We start from the raw sequence: 11585 nt of genomic DNA, 5'->3' as shown, positions 1-11585 counted from the left end.
GACGATATTGAGGGTCAGATTTAGCAGGCTAGACAGACACCACTTTTTTTTATAATATGGAGATGCACTTTATGATCTCCCTTTGTAGACTCTTTGTTGTTGGAAATTAACCCAAAATTTATCCATTTCTTATATAATAATTAAGAAATTGTCTAAATTTTCAAGCTCAAGTAAACATGCCATCTACTAAACCCTATTGCATCTAGCTATAACATTCAAATAAACCCTAATTTAATTAATTGAAATAAATTGGAGTGATTTTGACAATTCAAACTCCAAAACACCGGACATCTTCATAAAGACGCAGATACCCAAATAAGTATTTGATTTTGTTCAAATAATCAAAATCAAACTCTATACAATTAATGAATCGATTCATAATTCTGATAAAAGAAACCGTTAAATTTTAATACCTAATTGCTTCGTTGTATCAATCATATTGCAACAATCTTAAAAAGATGCATAAATTTCTTATTCTACTTTTGACAAAAAAAATACTTGAAAATTCAACAAACTGAAATCAGTACAATCAAATTCAGGGAACTACATAAAATAATCAAGTAGTATTAGATAGAGAACAAAAACACAGCATTGCGAATAAGAAAATGGTTTGTTAAAAAGCAAAGCTATGCTTTTGTTGTAAACATGGCGAGGGATTTTTATATAGAGCATGCACAAAGATACCAAAAACACGGATTAGGAAATCCAGTTAAATTCGGTATTTATTCTGTAATAAAGGATCTTCGTCCTTAATAAGAAGCCGAGTTGTATTAGGAAATCTCTTCTTGTCTTGTCTCCCGATCGGACGCTAGAAAATATATCTCTCCCAAATTTATATCCGTGTCGTGGGATGACGAAATCGAGGGTCCGATTTAACAGGCTAGACAAACACCACTTTTTTTTTATAATATAGATTTTTCAACTTGTGTGAAGAGATATGGAAAACTAGGAGTTCCGCTCAAACGAGGAAGTTTGCTCAAACAAGGGAGTTTACAAGAGATAAGGAAAATAATAAAATAAGACAAAAAAGAAAAGATTGAGAGGCGTGGGACCGGCCACGACCCGTGCATGGTCGGCCATCCGGTGGGTCCGGTCTCGTGCGTGTGTAGATGTGGAAAAACGATTTGCTGGTTTTTGAGGAAGTAAGGAGACGACCGTGCGGAGGAGAATCCTTGAACCGAGCAAACTTCTTAACCTCACACAGATGCACTGCAAATGGAGTGCTTGAATTCGAGAGATCAATTTGTAAGACTCCGGCCTAAATAAAGACAATGGTCGTTCCAGAGTCAATTTGGTCACAAGAGAGGATGGGTCGATCTGTAGGAGGGAAGCTGAGAAATGTGTGAAATCAATGGTGATCAAAGATTGTGAATGTGTTTAAGGTTTCTGCAAGTTTCATGTGAACTGTTGAGTTCGAATAAATTCTGGTTGATTGATCGAATTCTTGAGAGATCAGAATTCTTCTGTTCTTTCAATCATGGGTTCAGAGACTTATTTATATTGTCAAAAGTAGTAGACACATTGATCCCATGAAGTGTGACAGTTGCTGGGGAAGTGGGAAATCGTGTTAAAACCAGTTTCTCATCGTGCGGAGACTTGGTTGATTGTCCACCCACTACTTTGCTAACTCCTCTAACTGTTTTCACGACTTGCTCACATTCTCATCGTGGATGAACACACGTGTTGTAGACCGCCAGAACAAAACCCTAGTTGAGATCCCCCATGTGACACGATTGATGTCTCGTGATTGTGGAGTTTGCAAGGCAGACGTATTAGTCAGTTGTTGACTTGATGAGACGATGAGTCTTTGTATTGTTGAGTCGACCATGATTCACAAATGTTCTAAGACTCATGAATTGAACATGTCTGTTGAGACAGAGTTATATTTGTCGAATGAATGTTGATAGTAAGGTAAACAAATGTTGCTCATTCGATGAATTGTTGAATATTGATAGTTGAACAAATATTGCTTATCTGAGAAAATGTTGCTCGTTTTATGAATTATTGGTAGCAGGACCAAATAAAATATTAATTTAAAATACTGGCAACTGGACCGAGTATAATCAATTAAAATGTTGATCACGGGATCAACATAAAATTATAAGTGTTTAAACCTGTTCGGAATCATGAGCCTTGGATTTGAAACCCTAATTTTGATCAATTGTCGATCAATCGATGATTTATTGAAATCAACTATGGAGTGAAGGAGGGAACGGCTACATGGGATGATGGGCTGACCATGTAGCGCCCAAATGCTCGAGTGAGCCAGCACCAAAGTCTCTTGAATACCAATTGGTGAAAGGATGATTAAATGTTGGTTTAATCATTTATTGAAATAATGCTCGTCTGAGCCTTAGGTGATAAAACCTAAATATGACGGAATGAGGGACCGACCAAGGGACCATGGAACCGGCCCTGGTTGGTCATGGGGCCGACTGACGATCGTTTGATGAAATTCCAAGTTGTTTGAAAGAGTTTGAACCTAATATGAACAAATTAGGTCAAACTATGAAAATATGTGGGACCGGCCTCTTGCAAGCCAAAGATGTAGTTGCAGGAAATCCTACACTACACCCCTCACAAGATTTCATTAACATTCAACTCATTTTAGATTAACAATCTTAGTTTTATTGATGAATCTTTGAACAATCTTACAAGAAAAGATAAAGGAATCAAGATTAACCACTACTCTAGATTTTCTCTCTCCTATTTACTTGCTTCTCAATCAGAAAAAGATTTGTCCCTCCTTACAGCTGATCGGCTCTTTATATAGAGTTTTACATAGTGGATGACAGCTAATCTAACCTTTATTGTTGGATATGACTTGCGACATTCTCGCAACCTTACAAATGTTAATCTCACAAACTCTCTAATTATCGCAGGACCATCACATTTTTCTCATGATTTAGCTGACGTCGTTTATTATTTCGTTTCTGAAGTTATTCTGCGACACTGTTGTGTTGTGTTGTTAATAATTTCGCCGAGGCATTATTGCTGCGAGATTCTGATCCTACATCTTGCCTCTTCTCATATCTTCTCTGCAAAGCAGAGAATGATGTGAGAAATTCCGCAGCTGTTCATCTCTTCATATTCTGCATTTATCACACGTATTCTTTCTTCCATCTATTTCTTGACACGTCTTCTGTAACCGCTGCTTTTCAACCGCTCACGTCTTTTCGCCTTAATGGTGTTTCTTTCTTCGAGTAAAAAAAAATCTTCTTTATATATTCTTCTTACTCTTCTTTCCATTTTCTTTTTACTTTCTCCTCTCTTTTTATTCTCTCATCTCTGCAACTCTATTGTTCTTCAGTAAGTTCTGCTACTGTAATTCTTCCCTCTTCAATCTTCTTACTTTTTATCCATTCCCATACTCTATATTCAAATATGCCTCCAAGTGGTCATAAACATGAGAAAAACTTAAAAGACGTCCAAAAAGATCTTGCTGATAAAGGTTTTACACTTTCTACCATTCCTGGTGAAAGTGCCAAGTCAATTCTTTCTATCAAACTTTTCTCTGATCAATATTGTGATGATCAATCAATCATAATTTTGCTAGGTCAAATTCTCGCAGGTCTCCCCATTCCTCTTTATGACCCAGATATTCCTCTATTCTATGAAATTCTCGCCCACTCGGGATTTTCACGAGCTATCTTCCAATTGAGTGGGGATTGCATCCGTCTGATGCTAGAATTCGCTAACCGTGGTGCTGGTAAAGAATCTCTTTACTCCAAAGAACTTAGGGATCCTAAATTCGCAGAATTGGAGATAATTGCTGAAAAATACACAGTGACGGGTTTCTTTGAAAATTATGAATTGATCTCCATGAAGAAAGAGAATACTCGCTGGGGTATTCGCTTGAAAAGGAAAGATAATATTGATGAAGCTAAAATACTCATGCAAGACATTGATTGGCTCTGGTAAGAACACAACTCCTCGCCAATCCAAAGATGATAAATGGTGTGTTTTTCCCTTGATGCTGAAAGGACCTTACATTGCTGGGTCAAATGTTCTTCCTGAGAATCTCGCTTCTATCAACCTTGGGTATTCTCTTGGCCCGAGAAGGAGAAAGAGGTATGTCTTTCCAGTTTCCCACTTTATATTTCTTTATTTGTCTTTATTCTTTTGTTCGCTGATTCTTGCGACATTCTACAGATCCAGAAACTGAAAGATACTATCACGGACTGGGAAGGCTAGTACCTTGTTAGCTCTTCGCTCATACACAGATGAGGTAAGAAATATTCTCTTATGATTTTAAACAGTATATTGTTGCCTCTATTTCTTATTTCTATCTGTGTGTGAAGATTATTGCTGAAATAGAAGACCTGCCAATGTTGCGAAGACTGGTGATAAAGGCAAAGGTGCTCTTCGCAGGGAAAAACCAACTGCTCCTCCTTCAAAGAAGAGAAAATCCGTTCTTCCTCTCCTTCAAATATTCCTTCTCATGAAAACTCCGAGAGTGATGAGGATAATGATGACCTTGCTGCAAATGAAGATTCTCCATCTGAATCTTCTATGGCTAAGCTCTCTGGCCTCTTTTCTGATTCTTGGCAAGGAATGGGATAGATAATCAATTCGCTAATACCTGCAAAGCTCTCGCTACAATTTGCGATGTTCCTTTATGGATGGTGATAATTCTCTTCGCGGAGTTTCTAGATCAGTACTCCCAACTTCCTGCATTCTCTTAATAGTCTGGTATGCTTTCGTCTTTTACTTCTTCATTATGTAACTCAAAATCTCTTTCTATTTTAATACTTTTTACATTTTCTCGCAGGCTGGAAAAGCTTCTTTCGTGTTGCCTCAGATCTGGAGAGGAGACGCGAAATTCTTGAAAAGAAGAATCTTCAATTTCGTGCAAAGAATGAGGAACTGGAATTGAAGTCAAAGTCTTCGCGAGAAGAACAAACAACTAGAAATTGATTCTTCTTCGTAAGAATAATCTCTAGTCTTCAGCAAGCTAATAATCAACTCTATGGTATGTTACTTTTCTCCTTTCCCTTCATTCATTCATCCTGTTGTTTTATCTTATTTGATTGATCCTTTTTGCAGACATTTATGGTCTTTCTGATGAAGCTACCATTCTTCGTTCATTTCCTAATGCCTTGGATAATGATACCCTTCTTGAGCGTCTTAATAAATCTTTAAATAGTTTCTCAAATGATAAAATTTCATCTCTTTCTCTGAATGAACTGAGATCCAAATTTCGCCTCTTAGAGATTGACCATAGATCTAGTTTAGGCTTAGCCAACCGATTTAAGCGTCTCTTTCTTAATTCTAAAGAGAAAATCAATGAGCTAAGAACCAAAATTAGCGGTCTCATAGATGATAAGGATCGCATCTCTGATCAAGGTGCTAAGGCTTTGGCGAAATTCCAAGAGACCCTTCTTGAAGTTCAACTTGAACGAGATGAAGCTAACCGCAAGAATACCGAGCTCTGCGAAAGAGAAAACCAAATTCGTTCTCGTCTCCTTATAAATAATGAGGATGAATTCGCTTGGGCTGCGAAAATCTTAGACGATGCCAGAAAAGATTTAGGTGTAAATGTTAGTCTCCAAGTTGAGCATACAGCCTTGATTAGAGATATGATTTCTGACAGAGAAGGTTATTAACTGTTCTTCTTCACTAATCTTTTGTTTCTTATGAATTTTCATCAAGTTATTAATTGATTGCCTTTTGCTCACAGATTCTGAAAGTAGATATCGCGAAAGAATTGAGGAACTTGAAGCTGAAAAAGAGGAACTCGCAAAGAATCTTTCTTCTCGCAACGATAAGTATTCTAGATTAAAGAATCAAATCAAGATCACTGTTGCGAACTTTAAGAATGATGCTATGCATTTTCGCAATCAAACTATTCAAATGGTTTGTGATGACCATAGTATTCCTCATTCTGATTATCCTTGTCTCTTGGAGGAGATCCCAAAGAACATTCCTAGTCTGACTATTTCTGATAGCGAAGCTGATGATGAAGAATCTGATGGTGATGAAGGTTCTGATGGAGATAAAAGTTCTGATGCAGACGAAGAAGGGAACAAGTCTGATGAAGATGATGAAGGATCAACTAAGAAGTAGTCTTTGTTTTTCTTTAATCTTCTGTAATACTTGTACATTTATTCCTCTTTCTGTATATTTGCGAATTCTTTTGGTTCTCCATATTCCTTAATATATGAGTTTCTTTCATTTTGACCTGCATTCATTAAAACAATTCTTCCTTGCAATATGGTTAATCAATATAATCATTAATTTTTTAATTTTTGCGTAAATCTATCATGTGGAGACAAATAACATTTTCTAATTTCATTCATTCCCATACTTGCCTCTGTTATTTGTATCCAAATGAGAGATTTTGCAGATTTTTCTTATTTTGTGCCTCAACTTCGCAGTTGTTTATGTATAATTTCGCAATCATATGCAAAGTGAATTTTGATTCTTTTCAAAATCTCTCCTGTGTGGTCTTATTTTTCCTTCCTAGTTAAAGGTCTTATTATGCCACCTCTTGTCATTGCGACAAAATCGCAGGACGTCCTTGCACTTTCATGCAAAAACCCATTGATCTTGCCTTAACTTTTTCTTTTGTATTATGGCCTCTTCAGGAATGTTGCGACAATATGACAGGCCTAAATATTCTTGCGAAAATAAAGCCCCATTACATTGCCGTCTTGCGACGAAATCGCAGGACGTCTTCGCACTTTCATGCGAAAACCCATTGATCTCGTCTTATCTTTTTCTTTAGTATTATTGCCTCTTCAGGATTGTTGCACAAATATGACAAGCCTTAATACCCTTGCGAGTAAAAAGCCTCATGACATTTGCGTCTTAAGACACTTATCAGCTCCCTAATGGAGGGTGCCACCCTTATCTTCCCCCTGGTAGCCCCTTCAAGGAGGCGTACTTCGACCATACAAGGTTAACTCCTCCCATCTAGTTTTAACAAAAACCAGTTGTTTTCACAGCCTCTTATCCCTTTTACCTATAGGGTTTATGGTTACGAGGCTGCACCCTAAGTGGGTTTTCTTCGGGCCGAGTGTAGTATAATCCAAGACTTGTCAAGAATTGCAAGGTACGCTCCAGACGCCCCTGGAACTCTTGACTCAACCGTGTACCTCGGTGCCTTGATCAGATTCTGCACTCCTTGGGAGAATCCTTATTACCTTAGTCGCCCAACCTAAGTCATATGCTTAAGCTGAGAATCCAAGGTGCCTCTCGTGGATGGGCTTTATTGACCCCAAATCTCCATGACTCAGGTTCTGGTGGCGGTGTAGCCTTTTTCTGAGCCATGCAACAGGTACCCCCTTATATGACGTACTTTAGGTCTTACATTTGCCTCTTGCGAAATTGTATTTGCGAACTAGGGTGTACGCCATAAAGGTTTGCCCCTTTCTCTTTTGTCATTGTTCTCTGATTGTCTTTTGTAGAATTCATTATCTCTGCGAGATTCTTGCACATCATCATATTGTATTTGCATTTCGCAATCTCAATTTTGTCATTCAATAAAATGTATTTTTGAGAATTTTATTTATTGTGAGAGTGTCACAACAAATCAATCATTCATACATTACCTTTGCTATCCTCTGCTTCTTTGTTATTTTCTGCTGCTGTTTCCTTGGTAGTGGTGTGTTCACCATTTTTTATTCTGAGCTAGCATTAGTTTCGCAACATCTCTTCTTCTCTTCTTTCGATTGCATCCACCATCGACCTCTCACTTCTTTGTGTCTCTTTGATTTTGTGTCGTCAATTTTCCTTCTTGTTTGCTCTTCCTTCGCAGGATTCTACCTCAGTTTCGTAACACCTCTTTCCTTCAACCCAATCTCCCTTTATGATTCCTACACCGCTGGGGTGAGGGAATTTTATGCATTGGTGGAAAGTTGAAGCTACACCTAGAATCCCATGTAGCAAAGGTCGACCAATTAATTCATTGTAGGGTGATTTTACATCAACGACACAGAATTGGATTTCAGAAGATATTCCCTTCAATGGAATTCGCATAGTAACTTCCCCTTTAGGCTTGTTGGCAGTACCATTAAAACCATATATCTTATATGTTGATGGTATAAGATCATCATCTCTTCCTCCCATAGTTTTATAAGTATGATAAAATAAGATGTTCACAGAGCTTCCAGTATTGATTAGAATCCTATTAATTGCCCATGAATCTTCAGCTTCATCATCCTCATCTTCTTTCGGTTTTGGATTAATTTCTAATTTTACTACCAATGGATTATCATGTACCTCTTCACCTTCGGGGATTTCTTCTGCGGTAAAAGAAATAATCTGTTTTTGCCATTCCTCTAGTGGCGAGATTTTCGCAATATTCATAATTTCTCTTCCATCGTTATCTCTTGCGAACACTCTACTCAAAACGTTGTCATGAAAATCTTCAATTGTCTTGTATGAATGTACGATAGAGTGACAGAATAGATTCTTTGCTTTTGCACCAACTTCTATGAAGAATGTTTCCTTCTTTTTCATCGTGTTTACTTTTTGATGCTCTGGTGGTGGTGGCAATGGTTGAGATTGTGGGTGCCCTACCAAAAAGTGGTTTAGTTTTCCTTGATCTATCATTCTCAGAATAATTCTTTTTGCATTTCTGCAATCATTTGTAGTATGTCCATGAAAATGATGATAAGAACAAAACTCATGACTTCTGTGGTTTGGAGGTGGTTCTGTTCCCATGTTCCATAGTGTTGGTATATTCTCCATCAAAATTATAGCTTCCCATATTTCCTCCACACTTGTATTTAGAGGTGGCATCTTGATTTCTTCCCATACTACCTTGTGACCTCCTTGTCCTCTATAATAGTTTTGTCTTTGACCTCCATAAGTTTCTTGCGGCTGATCAAGTCTTTGAATTTTTTTATTTCCACCACGATTGTAGAAATTTCTTTCTCTTTCATACTCCTCTTGATCTCGGCTTCCCATAGCCACCAGTTTCTGTTGATTGTTGCCCGTCACCTTTTCTTGTTGTACTTGCGAGGTGTTCGCCACTGTGTTTATTAGTTTGGGTAATAAGCTTGCATTCGCTGTTTGTGAACTGGTGTTCGCAACTGGATATGATTCCATTTCATTTTTCCTTTCCTCTAGAGCAATATATTCTTCCTGAAGTTCTCGCAATTCAGTCATTGTGATTGTATTCTTGACTCTGAAAATTTGGATATACAATAGGTTGGTTGCAAACATAGCATTGATAAATGATATGATAAGATATCTCTCATACACACGGCCAGCCATTTCTCTACACATAGTCCTCCATCTTTTAGTTAGGTGTTTCAAACTTTCGTCAATTCTTTGTTTTAATACAAATACGTCTTCAATACCAGGTCGCGAAGAATTATTACTTATATATGCCCCCAGAAATGTAGTCTGCAAGTGATTGAAGGATGTTATTGTATTCTTTGGTAGACCTTCGAACCATTTTAATTCCTCCCCTGTTAATCTGGATGCGAAATACTTGCATAATACAGCATCATGATTTTCCCATTGCAACATGTGTAGGATCAGAATCTCGCAGCAATAATGCCTCAGCAAAATTATTAACAACACAACACAGCAGTGTCGCAGAATAACTTCAGAAACGAAATAATAAACAACGTCAGCTAAATCATGAGAAAAATGTGATGGTCCTGCGAAAATTAGAGAGTTTGTGAGATTAATATTTGTAAGGTTGCGAGAATGTCGCAAGTCATATCCGAAAATGAAGGTTAGATTAGCTGTCATCCACTATGTAAAACTCTATATAAAGAGCCGATCAGCTGTAAGGAGGAGAGAGATCTTTTTTCTGGTGGAGAAGCAAGTAAATAGGAGAGAGAAAATCTAGAGCAGTGGTTAATCTTGATTCCTTTATCTTTTCTTGTAAGATTGTTCAAAGATTCATAAATAAAATTAAGATTGTTAATCTAAAATGAGTTGAATGTTAATGAAATCTTGTGAGGGGTGTAGTGTATGATTTCCTGCAACTACATAATGGCGCTAGAAACAGGGACAGATTGAAGATTAAAGATTATTATAGAAAAAATTGAAGATTAATATTGAGATTTGTGAAGCTTTGGAGTGATTGATTAATAATTTTACATAATCTCTTGCAAATCATTAATATTGAAGAAATGGCTAGAAGAAGAAATACATCAGAATAACCAACTACTGTTAGAAGAAGCAAGAGAATTGCTGGAAGGGAAAGAAATGAAATGGGAGAATCTACTAGAATGAGAAATAATAGAGAAAATAAAATTCAACCACCAATTCAACAAATACTAGTACAAGGGAGGAATACAGATTATGATAGGGTGGGTATACACACTTGGCAATCAAATTAAGCAGAAGAAGTAGAAGAAGAGCAGCAAACCTGAAACCATAGACAGGTAGAGAGAAATCAAGAAGCAGATGAAGGAATAATTCATGAAGGTGAGGAAATTGGAGCATTAGAAACGTTGAGACGAAGAATACATGAAGAAAGAAGAGTTGAGGCAGAAGAACGTGCAAATTTAACAAGGAAACATCACGAATTGAGGATGGAAAATATGAGATTACAGAGTAGAAGATCGAGAAGTATTACAAAATCATATTCAAGATCGACTAGAAGAGAGATCAGGCGAAACTCACCCACAATTAATGCCAGAACTAACATTCAAGAATAAATATCAAATCCTGATGAAGAACATCGCGAAAATAGGGAAAGGACTGATGATCGTTACGTTCCACAAAATGAAACTTTTGATGATAGGTAGAATGATAGAAATCAAGAGAATGGAAAACGTCAGGGACAAAATAATCAAGATGGCGAAGGGAATCGAGAGGAAGGAATGAGAATTTTACATGAGAGAGAAGATCAAAGAAATCGACAAACAATCGAAGAAGAAATTGAAAGACATTATGCTGAACAAGCACGTTTAGCATAATGAGAGACCTCATCACAAACGTGCTTGTTCAGCATAATGTCTTTCAATTTCTTCTTCGATTGTTTGTCGATTTCTTTGAGATTCTCTCTCATGTAAAGTTCTCCTTCCTTCCTCTCGATTCCCTTCGCCATCTTGATTATTTTGTCCCTGACGTTGTCCATTCTCTTGATTTCTATCATTCTGCCTATCATCAAAAGTTTTATTTTGTGGAACGTAACGATCATCAGTCCTTTCCCTATTTTCGCGATGTTCTTCATCAGGATTTGATATTTCTTCTTGAATGTTAGATCTGGCATTAATTGTGGGTGAGTTTTGCCTCATATCTCTTCTAGTCGATCTTGAATATGATTTTGTAATACTTCTCGATATTCTACTCTGTAATCTCATATTTTCCATCCTCAATTCGTGATTTTTCCTTGTTAAATTCGCACGTTCTTCTGCCTCAGCTCTTCTTTCTTCATGTATTCTTCGTCTCAACGTTTCTAATGCTCCAATTTCCTCATCTTAATGAATTATTCCTTCATCTGCTTCTTGATTTCTCTCTACCTGTCTATGGTTTCTGGTTTGCTGCTCTTCTTCTACTTCTTCTGCTGAATTTGCTTGCCAAGTGTGTATATTCACCCTATCATAATTTGTATTCCTCCCTTGTACTAGTATTTGTTGAATTGGTGGTTGAATTTGATTTTCTCTATTATTTCT

This window comes from Papaver somniferum, chromosome 3 (genome assembly GCF_003573695.1).
Source record: "Papaver somniferum cultivar HN1 chromosome 3, ASM357369v1, whole genome shotgun sequence".
Classification (NCBI taxonomy): domain Eukaryota; kingdom Viridiplantae; phylum Streptophyta; class Magnoliopsida; order Ranunculales; family Papaveraceae; genus Papaver; species Papaver somniferum.
Note: the sequence above shows the minus strand (reverse complement) of the source record.